We start from the raw sequence: 13,565 nt of genomic DNA, 5'->3' as shown, positions 1-13,565 counted from the left end.
AATAAAAAATGAATCCATTCATCCAATACTGCCAAATTCCAAAGCAGGCAAAGTAGCTTAACTTTCTAGGTCATATGCTGAACACCCGAGTAATACAGATTTGAAAGTGTTATGCACAACTGCGGTTGAGGTACAAGGGTTCATGAGTGTCGTGGGAATATCGTGGTAAACATTACCTAGTTTCCCTGGCGCGAGCACTCGCATAACTAAGCACAACGGTTACATATTCGTTCGCCTATACAAGCGCATATTGTAATGATTTTGGGCTGCCGAATAAACAAACGATTACTCTACTTTTATACACAGCATATACATCAAATACTATAGTAATTCAAATCTATAGTTCTGAAGTGGGGTGTGCGTATCAAAAATTAATTGACACGTAGAATTATCGAAGAAAGGTAGTTAGCATGCATAACATGTAAGCTAACTGCTGAGAATTAAACTAAGTGTAGATAAGTAAACTAAAATCCTACTTAACACAAGTTTAAAAGCGTACAATAAAGAAGGGGGAAGAGCAAAAGCAGAGTGAAGAGAAACGCACATAAAAGGAAGAAAGCTACAACCAATGCCTACAGAAAGCCTATTCTGTAGGTTATGGTTACAACGCACCAACATATTTGTGATATGGAAGATGTAAATATCAGAGATAAAATTATGCCAAACATTTTTATACGAAAATATATTTTGGAGCAGCGAAGAATGATGAATGGAGAACGATATAACAAACTTTTGGAATTCAACAAAGTAAGATGTAGCATTTATGGAATTCACTGTGAGTTAAGATGTATGCAACCTTAATATTATTCATGTAGCATAAAAAAATATTGCAACTGTGTCTGTACAATCTGTCTTGAGCTAATAAATTAAAATAGAGAAAAAAAAACTCAAGAGGTGTACCGTGCTAGTAAAATGACTATGGTTCAGTAGTAAAATTATATCTAATAAAGTTTCTGTGTTTGATTTATAAGGCCATCAACAGAAAAATGGATCCAAATAAGCTATAGATCACACACCCATGTGTTTGTGATAATACATAATGAGAATAGAGTGCCTGAGCAAGAGAACTCTACCCCAAGACAGTGGAAGACCATGGTGCAAAGGCTAGGGCACTACCTAAGACTAGAGAGCAATGGTTTGATTTTGGAGTGTCCAGAAAGAGAAGAAGAGTTGCTTACCATAGCTAAAGAGTCTCTTCTACTCTTACCAAGAGGAAAGTAGCTACTAAATAACGCAGTAGTTATCCCCTTGAGTGAAGAAGAATTGTTTGTTAATCTCAGTGTTGTTTGGAGTATGAGACAGGAGAATGTGTTAGGAATAGGCCTGACTATTCGATGTATATGTAGGCAACGGAAAATGAGCCGTAACCAGAGAGAGGGATCCAACGTAGTACTGCCTGCCCAGTCAGATGAACTAAGAACTTTCTAGCAGTAGTATCTCAACGGGTGGCTGGTGTCCTGGCCAACCTACATCCATTACCTAGCTTTGATTCAAGCAAAGCTTTGGATGCTAAAACCCGATAGGCTACATAAAATGAACGTAATAAAATAGCTGTTATTGGAAATTTCGATTACTTTAACTTAAATGCGATTATATTTCCTTCAAAACATCCAAGAAAATGTCGTTGTTTTAGACCAACACCGAGTAATTATGTGCTTTGAGTGAGACTAATACGTTGATGTGAATGCCCTCCTTACTTCAAAACTAATTTGGTAACAATAATTATGATAATGAGGAGGAAGAGACTGGTGAGGACGGAGAGGAATGTGCAGATGATGAGGAGACGGAGGAAGGAGAGGCATAGAAGGCACAAATGAGGAAAGTCCTTGAAAAGTTGGTCAGAATGTTACAGATAAGCCAGAACGTGGGATCTGCGATATCCAAGAAGTGAGTACGTACTGTTGGACACAGGAATTCCTGACACACCTGGCTCTGAAGAAGTGCACCCTGTCGCACCCTACCTGCGCGGCAAGTTTCTGCGTCTAGCCTCAAACCCCCCCTCCCCCCCCCCCCCCACAATCTCTGCCATCTATCCCTACACAAGCCGTTTGCTTACTCACTGCGCAGCAAGGGTGTGACATAATGCACTTCTTCTCAGCAAGAATTCCTGTGTCCAACTGTGCAATCAGGAGGTCTAAAAATTATGTGATGAGGTTTCTAAATTAGTGGCTAAAGAATGAAGCAGCTGTGATGCCAAGAAAAATTTTTAACCGTTTTTCACATAGAGGGAGACATTAGCTGAAAAAAAAAATAAAAAAAAAAATTACCCTAAGAAAAAATTATGAGAAAGCGGTCACGGTGAACAAAGAACCATTTCCACTGGGAATGGTTTGGTATTATTAATACTTTTGACAACAATTTTATTGTTGCTTTCAAGCATTTCCTGTTAGTTTTCGCGATCTTAATACTAATATTTGCCTCATATTTGAATATAGGAGAACTATTGCATTAATTGAAAAATTATTGTCTTCGGCTCACTCTTTATAACAGGCACTCATCGAAAAGAAATCAACAGATTGCTTTCCAAAATAGATACCACATAGCATAAGCGTTGTTTCACTGGTCGTGTTCGAATTTTGATATAAAACTTAAAATCTTCTTTCTCCGTATACATACATATACCAAAGGCACTTCCCCCAATTTTGGGGGGTAGCCGACAACAACAAGAAACAAAACAAAAAGGGGACCTCTACTTTCTACGTTCCTCCAGCCTAACCAGGGACTCAGCCGAGTTCAGCTGGTACTGCTAGGGTGCCACAGCCCAACCTCCCACATTTCCACCACAGATGAAGCTTCATACTGCTGAGTCCCCTACTGCTGCTACCTCCGCGGTCATCTAAGGCACCGGAGGAAGCAGCAGGGCCTACCGGAACTGCGTCACAATCGCTCGCCATTCATTCCTATTTCTAGCACGCTCTCTTGCCTCTCTCACATCTATCCTCCTATCACCCAGAGCTTTCTTCACACCATCCATCCACCCAAACCTTGGCCTTCCTCTTGTACTTCTCCCATCAACTCTTGCATTCATCACCTTCTTTAGCAGACAGCCATTTTCCATTCTCTCAACATGGCCAAACCACCTCAACACATTCATATCCACTCTAGCCGCTAACTCATTTCTTACACCCGTTCTCACCCTCACCACTTCGTTCCTAACCCTATCTACTCGAGATACACCAGCCATACTCCTCAGACACTTCATCTCAAACACATTCAATTTCTGTCTCTCCATCACTTTCATTCCCCACAACTCCGATCCATACATCACAGTTGGTACAATCACTTTCTCATATAGAACTCTCTTTACATTCATGCCTAATCCTCTATTTTTTACTACTCCCTTAACTGCCCCCAACACTTTGCAACCTTCATTCACTCTCTGACGTACATCTGCTTCCACTCCACCATTTGCTGCAACAACAGACCCCAAGTACTTAAACTGATCCACCTCCTCAAGTAACTCTCCATTCAACATGACATTCAACCTTGCACCACCTTCCCTTCTCGTACATCTCATAACCTTACTCTTACCCACATTAACTCTCAACTTCCTTCTCTCACACACCCTTCCAAATTCTGTCACTAGTCGGTCAAGCTTCTCTTCTGTGTCTGCTACCAGTACAGTATCATCCGCAAACAACAACTGATTTACCTCCCATTCATGATCATTCTCGCCTACCAGTTTTAATCCTCGTCCAAGCACTCTAGCATTCACCTCTCTCACCACTCCATCAACATACAAGTTAAACAACCACGGCGACATCACACATCCCTGTCTCAGCCCCACTCTCACCGGAAACCAATCGCTCACCTCATTTCCTATTCTAACACATGCTTTACTACCTTTGTAGAAACTTTTCACTGCTTGCAACAACCTTCCACCAACTCCATATAACCTCATCACATTCCACATTGCTTCCCTATCAACTCTATCATATGCTTTCTCCAGATCCATAAACGCAACATACACCTCCTTACCTTTTGCTAAATATTTCTCGCATATCTGCCTAACTGTAAAAATCTGATTCATACAACCCCTACCTCTTCTAAAACCACCCTGTACTTCCAAGATTGCATTCTCTGTTTTATCCTTAATCCTATTAATCAGTATTCTACCATACACTTTTCCAACTACACTCAACAAACTAATACCTCTTGAATTACAACACTCATGCACATCTCCCTTACCCTTATATAGTGGTACAATACATGCACAAACCCAATCTACTGGTACCATTGACAACACAAAACACACATTAAACAATCTCACCAACCATTCAAGTACAGTCACACCCCCTTCCTTCAACATCTCAGCTTTCACACCATCCATACCCGATGCTTTTCCTACTCTCGTTTCATCTAGTGCTCTCCTCACTTCCTCTATTGTAATCTCTCTCTCATTCTCATCTCCCATCACTGGCACCTCAACACCTGGAACCGCAATTATATCTGCCTCCCTATCATCCTCAACATTCAGCAAACTTTCAAAATATTCCGCCCACCTTTTCCTTGCCTCCTCTCCTTTTAACAACCTTCCATTTCCATCTTTCACTGTCTCTTCAATTCTTGCGCCGGCCTTCCTTACTCTCTTCACTTCTTTCCAAAACTTCTTCTTATTCTCTTCATATATATATATACTGTGTATATATATATATATATATATATATATATATATATGTGTGTGTGTGTGTGTGTGTGTGTAAAATAGAAGAAAAATTAACCCTCAGTTCACTAACCGTATAATTACTGTAACATTAAAAGTTAGTGGAGCATTTGAAGATTATATTTTATGACTGTGGTAAGGAGTTAGCCAATGTGGTTGAAGTGAGAACTCTAGTCGAAATCTTTTCTAAAAGACAGATTAGCGTTTTAAAAAGGTTTGGTCTCACACTAAAATACATTTCACATCTGCCCTTTGATTAGCAATATTGACATGTAAGTACAACGACTTTGCAATATTCAAGTTTCTGTTCATGTTTTCCGATTCGTTATAATCTGGTCAAATATGCAAGCAATGTGTAGAAGTTTTCTGTTAGAATACGACCCTGATTTTTTGAAATACCACTCATGAATGGCAGAGGCAAGGGACGGTGACAATGTCCTTGCAAGACAATGCCCTAAAGACTGACCATATGTACGGTACATGTGATCAGCGCCCAAGCCCCCTCTGCATTCAAGCTAGGACCAGGGAGGGTCAGGCAATGACTGTTGATGACTCAGCAAATAGACCTATAAGCTCTCCCATAGGCACCGTCCTTAGCTCTCAAGGATGGTGAGGATGCAGACACTATAAGAAACTATCGAGAGTCTGGAGAGCTCAATCTCCTCCTTAGTAGAACATCAGGCAGGGATTTTTCCAATAGGCCACCACAACCCCACAAATGGAAAGATGCAGTAAAAATACATCATAAGATTTGCAAGTTTAGCAAGGTCACTGTCGAAGGTTCAACCAATGAGTATGATGTATCTAGGCATAGTGTATCAGCAATAAGCTTTCTAAACTTCCCATGAAGGCAACATGCACTGCATTAAAACAAAATTCTAGAAGGTGAGCTGTAAATAAACCTAACCACCTAATCTTATCAAGAGTAAGTTCAATCGAGTATATTCTTATCAAAGTGGTATATTGTCTAATTTCGTCAAGATTTTTGTTACGCTCACCAATTGCACATACGAGTGCAACAATAACAACAACAACAACAATAATAATAATAATAATAATAATAATAATAATAATAATAATAATGAACGAATAACAATGAAATTCATATATCAATAAGCTCATAAAGATGTTTTGGGTCACGTAATTTTGGAATTTTTCCAGTTATAATTATTACTATCATCCTAATAATACTATTAAAAAAAAACAATAAATAGAAAGTCCAGGGAAACTTGTCTGTTTCCTTATTGCCGGCAGATGTATATAATTGGTGTTGCGCTACATTTAAACCGGTGTCAAGGGGAAAAAGTCAAGAGGCGGATATTTTTAGCATTTCTAATGGGGTTAGAGTGTCAGCCACATGTTTAGGGAGCACAACAGCCCCTAGCTAAATCATAATGCGATGCCCCACTGACTCGCTAACTGGAACACTTTAGATGTATCCTGCATTTTCTAAAATGTTCGCCAGGTTTTAAAAGAATCGTTTTGCAGTATTTTTTTCTTTCCTGTTACGTGGAACTGGTTGAATTCCTTCCTGACATCATTTAAGCTTCTTTTACACATGTTAAGAGTGAATTTCAATTGATTTTATTAGCTCACGTTTATTGAATCTTATTTCAATGATTCATTTCTTTACTGACTTCGTTTAAGCTTTTGATACATATTTTAAGTGTATACCCATTGATTTTATTAACTCATCTTTATCAAATTAAATTGCACATTATCTACATCTGATAATGTTTTACGATTATCAACACTTCGTTTTTTCCCCTATATAGTACTGGATCTCGGGAATGCTTAATATACACGAATCCTTATCTTAATCTACAAGGTATTCAGATTGTGGGTAATAAAAAAAAAAAAAACCTATATTGTAGCAAACATTCCTATGGTTACAACACTGTAACGATGGTTAGTTCGCGTCCTGACTATTCTAGGTTGCAAGACTAACTTACGATGAATATCTGCATGTTTAAAGAAGACATTTTTAGAAAAGAAAAAATGAAAACGATCAAGTCTGATAATACATTCGCTTAAGAAAACCCAATGCATTTTGACTAATTTCCAAAATTTTCCAAAATTAAGTCATGTTAATCTTGAGTGTTCTATCTAATTTTCCCATTCTGAAACGTACAGATCAAGTCTTAAAATGAAGCAAAATTTGAAATTTATAAGACAGAGCGAACTCGTACTATATAATACAATGAATGGCCGTCATAACCATATATGCTGAAAAGACGAATATGTGTAAACTAAAGTAATAAAATTTTGCTGTGTAATTTACAAAAATAGACATATCTTTAAACTTATATATCATTATGGAATCAAAGACCTTGTATGGAACCTTTTTCAGCGTAATGAAAAAGTACGACTTAGTATTAATTTGAACATATTATTTATAGTTTTGCCTTTAAAGAAGCAATACCAAAAGGTAACCAGGTCAGGAAGGGTTACTTGCCGTCGACAACTCGAGAAAATGGGGGAAAGAATCGTTAGTATCTTTTGAAATTTTGTAATGAATGATTGTGGGTGAAGATAATGAGACTTATGGTGACACTGCATGAAAATGCGAAAGAGTTTTGCCGACAGATGGTCAACTAACAACGTTTGACTGTCACAAGATCAAGTGAAATAGTTGATTAATGATAGAACATTGTTTAAGTACCTTATAAAGCTGATGATGAACAGACTCTCAGAATAAAATATAAGATACACACACACACACACACATATATATATATATATATATATTTATATATATACATATATATATGTAGATATATAATGTATATATATGTATATATATAATGTATATATATGTATATATATATAATATATATGTATATATATATGTGTGTGTATATATATATATATATATATACTTACTGATGATTACGTCCAAGAAAAACAGTACTGATTGATTACCTAAATGTAATGATAGATCTAAAGGGTATTTTACAATGTGAATAATCGTAATTTCAATGAATAGAAATAATAAAGGCAAGAAACTTAAACTGGATATCTATGAGAAAAATAAAAACCCTTTGTATGAAAGGAACCTCTATTACTCTCTTGTCTGGGACGTAATTCCGAAACGTGAAAAAAAAAAGAAAAAAAAAAAAGTTTTTATCAAAAGAAGACCTTGACCGCAGAGGGTGGACGTGCGACAAGATGGGCAACGTGAGAACCCTCAGGTTTCAGGTAGGACTGTTAAATACCTTCTTCTTTTATAACTAGTTGCTAAGAGAACGTTTGTACGGTTGTACAGTTTTCCTGTAGAAACACTTACATGAAAAATAGAATCAAAATCGGCAGAAGAACTTAGATAAATTGAAATTGGAGAGGAAATGAGCTTGCTAAATTATGTTAGTACAAAGGGTATGGAAGAGCTAGTTAATGGACGTAATGGTGAATAGAGGAAAGGAAGAAGCAAAAGTTAAATAATGTATGATGTGGATAGGAAAGTGTGAGAATGTAGCTGTAAATGTAATTAAGACAGTTAAGTCTGATAAGGAACTGCGAATAACATATGAAGAGAAAATGGATGAATTGTGGGCCAGGGTTAAGGAAACGGAGGAGGAAAAGGACAATATAGCAACTCTTCAAAATTCTATGATGCAGACATCAGGGTATTGTTTTTTGCTATAACAGGTTGGGAAGATGGAATAAAAATATCAGCCTATTAATTCAGTAAATGAAACGTTTAATAGAGGGAAGTAATACTTGAGGTGTAGTTTCACAAAAAAATATACGAAACAGTAAAGACATACATGAGGATATAGAGGGTAGTCTAGAATAGTTAGAACGAAGAGCTGGTCATTAACAATTTGAATTAAAATCTCAAGAAAAAAAAATTTACAGGGAAGTAATTGTAGAAGGAATGTTAATGAACAAATGTGTCTCAAAACAAAAGATGCAAGTAGAGAGATGCTGCCAGACAAGAATGCGGTCCTGATTTAACGAAGCGAGTATTTTGACGAATTGTTGAATACGGAATATAGAAAAAAGGCTGAGGAAAATGACGAAAAATTAGTGCACGGCTGAGAACGCCATAGGGTGTGATTGTTGATGTTAGAAACGAGATTAAGAGTTTGAAGATTTTAGACAGATTAAAAGGTTGAAAACATGAAGATGTTAGAAATGGGATAAGGAGATTGGAGAGTTTAAACAGGAGATTAAGAGGTTGAAAATGTTATAAAGGAGATTAAGAGGTTGAAGATGTTAGAAAGGATATTAAGAAGTTGAAAATGTCAGAGGGAGATTGAGAAATTGGGGATTTTAGACAGGAGATTAAGAGGTTGAAGATTTTAGACAGGGGATTAAGAGGTTGAAGATTTTAAACAGGGGATTAAGAGGTTAAAAGTTTTAGACAGGGGATTAAGAGGTTGAAGATTTTAGACAAGAGATTCAGAGGTTGGAATTTTTTTAGACAGGAGATTAAAAGGTTGAATATGTTAAAAGGGAAATTAATAAATAAGATTAAGAGATTGGAGATTTTAGATAGGAGATCAAGTTTGAATATACTACAAAGTTGATTAAGGGGTTGAAGATATTACATAGGAGTTTAATAGGTTGAAAATGGGAAAGATATCAGAAGTTGTTGGGATTACAAGTGAGACGCTGCAGTATTGTGGTTCTAGTGTGACTGAGGGGCTGCCTTGGGTATGTAAAGTATGCGTGGCTAAGAGAAAAGGGCCCAGACGAATATTTTTAGTCGTATAAAAAAGGAAGATGATAAAGTAAACTATACTAATTATAGGGCTAAGTTATACTTAGGAAACCAAGGAACAGCCAAAATTACATGTATAAAGAGAATGAATTTTGTACACACTCATACACACACACACACACACACATATATATATATATATATATGAGAGAGAGAGAGAGAGAGAGAGAGAGATATATATATATATATATAGAGAGAGAGAGAGAGAGAGAGAGAGAGAGAATTTACCATGTGTTGAAAAGAAAGAGGAAGCAAGATAATTTTCCTCCTGCTTCTAGTGAAGCATTACCCAATACTTCAATCATGCCATAAAAGGTCAAGAGATGATGGCGGGATTTTCATCGTCCATTGTTCGAAGCTCTTCTCCTAAGTGGGTATTGAGAGCAGAAGCCTTGAGGACTATAGACACCAAATGCTTCGATCTCTCTTCCGTTCCTCCTTGAGACGTTCCTTTCCAGGTCTCATATTCTTTTACCCATACGATATTCTATTTTTAAGTTAAAATGTTTGGTTGGGTTATCATTATTATTATTATTATTATCATTATTATTTTCTAGGTTGCAACCCTAGTTGGAAAAGCAGAATGATACAAGCTCAAGAGCTCCAACAGGGAAAAATAGCCCAGGGAGGAAAGGGAATAAGCAATCTACAAGAGTAGTAGTGAACAATATAGAATATTTTAACAACAGTAACATTAAAATAGATCTTTCATCTATAAACTAGAAAACTTCAAAAAAAAAAGAAAAAAAAAAGAAGAGATAAGATAGAAAAGTGTGCTCGAATGTACTCTCAAGCAAGAGAACTCTACCGCAAGGCAGAGGAAGACCATGAGTAATGGTATAATTATTATACTGTGTACTTTAAAATGTTAAAGATGAATATGGATAATTGCCAAATTGAAGAAATTAATTCCAGTGTAGAGTGGAGTTATCGGGACTATTTCAGCCGCTTTATAACGCTCAATATTTTCTATGAAGAATGTTATTCTCGTTCTTATCCAAGCTTAGACATTAACATCTGCGACAATTTGAACCACAAGGGTAAAGTTACAACACGCACCCTACATCACAACGGTGTTCCTAATACAGTAATAATTATGAAAATTGTCAAACCATTGTGCTATAGTCTTGGATAGTGCTATAGCCTCTGTACTATGGTCTTCTACTGTCTTAGGTTAGAGTTCTCTTGCTTAAAGGTACACTCAGGAACAGTCTTCTGTCTCCTAATTTCATTTCCGCCCTGGGCTATTTTCCCTATTGGGGCCCTTGTTCTTATGGCAGTAGCATCTTACTTACTTAATAATAATAATAATAATAATAATAATACCATCAATGCCGCCTAACGTCCTATACCTCCACATAATTTCGGTTAAATTCATCTAAATCTAATAATCCCGTGAATAATCTAAACGAAAAAAACTAGACAGTAATGTATAATTACCTCCATTAATTTCAAGATTTCTTTAGTCTACTTTACCAAAACGGACTGTTAATTACTTTACAATCTCGAGATGTGGTAATTATCATTCCGTTCGACCACAAACAATTTAGCTATAATCTCTCTAAAACAACTGTCGTCTTGTTTGAATTTTTTCCTCTTTAGTCTTGTTTACTACAGTAAAATGCTCTCTCTCTCTCTCTCTCTCTCTCTCTCTCTCTCTCTCTCTCTCTCTCATTTTTATTTTAACTTGCTCCGTCCTCGCATCTCTGTTACTTTCTATTACCTTCCAATCATATAATCTTAAATGCTTTCAATTTTCACTTTGACTTATTTAATTTTGCAACACCGCTTTGTATTATTCATTCCTTTGTAGTTTATATTTTACTCCACATGTTTTCTTCCACTTCCGGTTTATTTCCTTCAGACTCATTACAATAAACTTTGTGATTCCTAAATTAATATCTTCATTTGTATTTTAAGCATTTACTGTATATGTATACTTATGAGTATACGTCCGAATAAGTATGCAAGAGTGCCACCAACCTCAGCCATTTTATTTACAGAATAAAAATAAGACCGTAGCATGCACGTCATTTGTTTAATTTCCTTTTCAACAACCACTGTCCACTCAATATCCCGTTCAGGAAATTAGCCTTCACCGTTACTCGGGAGATGGAAACGTCAACACCTAGTCTTCAGAATATTACATGAACATTAGACTGTACTTTTCTAGCTGTATCTTGTTACACGTTATGCGATCTAGCAAGGTATTGCTCTCTCTCTCTCTCTCTCTCTCTCTCTCTCTCTCTGGATTCAAAGGTTTAAAGGTAGAGCAATTGTCGACATATGTTGCACCAAATAGTTCCGTTAGCCATCCGGGCCACCCACCACTAAATCACGAAACTGGAGACGGTAAACATACGTTCACCGAAGTTAACAGACCTTTATCCCACTAACTATTCAGTTTCAAGGAAAAAAATATGATAAAACAAGGATCTTATGATATTGCCTGGTAATAGGCCTACGTTCCCTGTTATGCATTGATTTCATATCAAGCTAGGTTACGAACGGTAACATCAGTAGGCTTCTTAGCTAAATCCCTAACAATTAATCCGAATGTAAAAGTGAAGACGACTCGAACCTGTCCACCTTAGTATTGGGGTGTGCGGAAGTTTGGTCATGAGAACCAGACCATAATAAGCAAGCACGTTGCCTATTCAACCACAATAAGAGAGGGTTAAGTTTCAGCCCTCGAATACGTTCTTAATAACCAATAATCTTGAAACACAAGTGACCACAACTTCCCATTTTTATTTAGCTCAAGAGTTATTTGTGAGGAAATTCCTCGTCCGTTCTAACATCCATCACCAGCTACAACTCTGCATGATAATGAATATTTTCAGTGGATAATGAGACATCTTTAGTGGATAGTGGAAGGGTTCCGGAGGGAAACACCCACAAATGAGGCCCAGAAATACTGTACAAAAGGTGAGAGAAGAGAGAAATTTCTACTGGCCTACTTATACACTAACCTGACATATGGCGTTGCCAAGTCGACGGTGACGAAGAAGCAGACAACTGCGGCCAAGGCTGGTCATCGCCTTCGTCTTGTTGTTGTTCTTGTTAATTCCAGATACTGTACTGCACGGGTGATTCGGTTATTCCTTAAACAGTGAATTGTTCTTTGGCTTCTTTTCTCAACGTTGCACACACTTGTTTGTTTTCATTTTTTATTATGAATTTCCATCACTGCCTATTTCTGCACTTTAGCACTGTTAGGCAAACTCAGCACTTAGGACTACCTTCAACGCACTATGCAATCACGGCAGGATCTGTTTCACAAGAAAATTCTCTTCACGATTGATTTGCACGAAAACCTGCTCTGACCAAGATTCGTTTTATGATGAACAGAGTGAAATCTAATTTGAGATAAGTAATGGAAGTTAGAAAAAAAAACCTACACAAGGAATTTACTTAAGGTTATTAGTTTAGTTTGATATCGCAAAAATAGTCGTCTTGGGAAATAGTAGTTTGGCTTTATAACAATGACAACCTTTCTTCACTTACATGTTAATATCTATTTACAAGTCTGTCGTTTTAAGTTTTATATTCTATGCTATGAAAGCCTGTACCATTTGTTATCATATGCATTTCTCCACACAAAATGCTAGTCAATGAAAAGCTGCGGTATCGCAAGATATTGGGTTTTAATTTGGTTCTTTATTGCTCTGTTATGTTGATTCTGAATTTTTGGCTCTGCTACACTAAAAGTCTACGATTGTGATTGTTCCACTGTTTCACACATACATATATATATATATATATATATACACACATAAAATTCACGCAGATAAAGCGTAAAATCTTTGATCGACAGTATATCTAGTCTCAAATGCTCTCTCTCTCTCTCTCTCTCTCTCTCTCTCTCTCTCTCTATGCTTTCCACCTCGAAGAGAAGCCTTATGATAAAAACTCGGCCACATGCAGCTAGTGTATGTCATCCTCTACTTGCTACCTTCTCAGATAGCAATTTTCTTTCTGCAGTTTGCTCAACTGAATAAATGACTGGGTTTCTATCCGGTCTACAAGCGTAAAGGCTTTTTATAACACTCTCTCTGTCTCTCTCTCTCTGTCTCTCTCTCTCTCTCTCTCTCTCTCTCTCTCTCTCTTTCTCTCTCTCTCTCTCTCTCTCTCTCTCTCTGATAATATATATATATATATATATATATAATATTA

The 13,565-nt window shown here is 36.8% G+C and overlaps 1 long non-coding RNA gene across 1 annotated transcript in view; it reads right to left on the bottom strand.

Annotated features, from left to right (window-relative positions):
• The window catches only part of LOC137650105 (uncharacterized), a 63,816-nt gene extending 50,344 nt beyond the window's left edge, over positions 1-13,472 (bottom strand). The window contains exon 1 of the long non-coding RNA XR_011045911.1: positions 12,362-13,472. This is a non-coding gene — a long non-coding RNA (uncharacterized lncRNA). The remainder of the gene's footprint in view (positions 1-12,361) is intronic.
• Positions 13,473-13,565: the final 93 nt, after the last annotated feature.

The sequence above is a fragment of the Palaemon carinicauda genome, chromosome 1 (assembly GCF_036898095.1).
Source record: "Palaemon carinicauda isolate YSFRI2023 chromosome 1, ASM3689809v2, whole genome shotgun sequence".
NCBI lineage: Eukaryota > Metazoa > Arthropoda > Malacostraca > Decapoda > Palaemonidae > Palaemon > Palaemon carinicauda.
The sequence above is the reverse complement of the archived record's forward strand: the minus strand, read 5'-3'. Positions and strand labels throughout refer to the sequence as shown.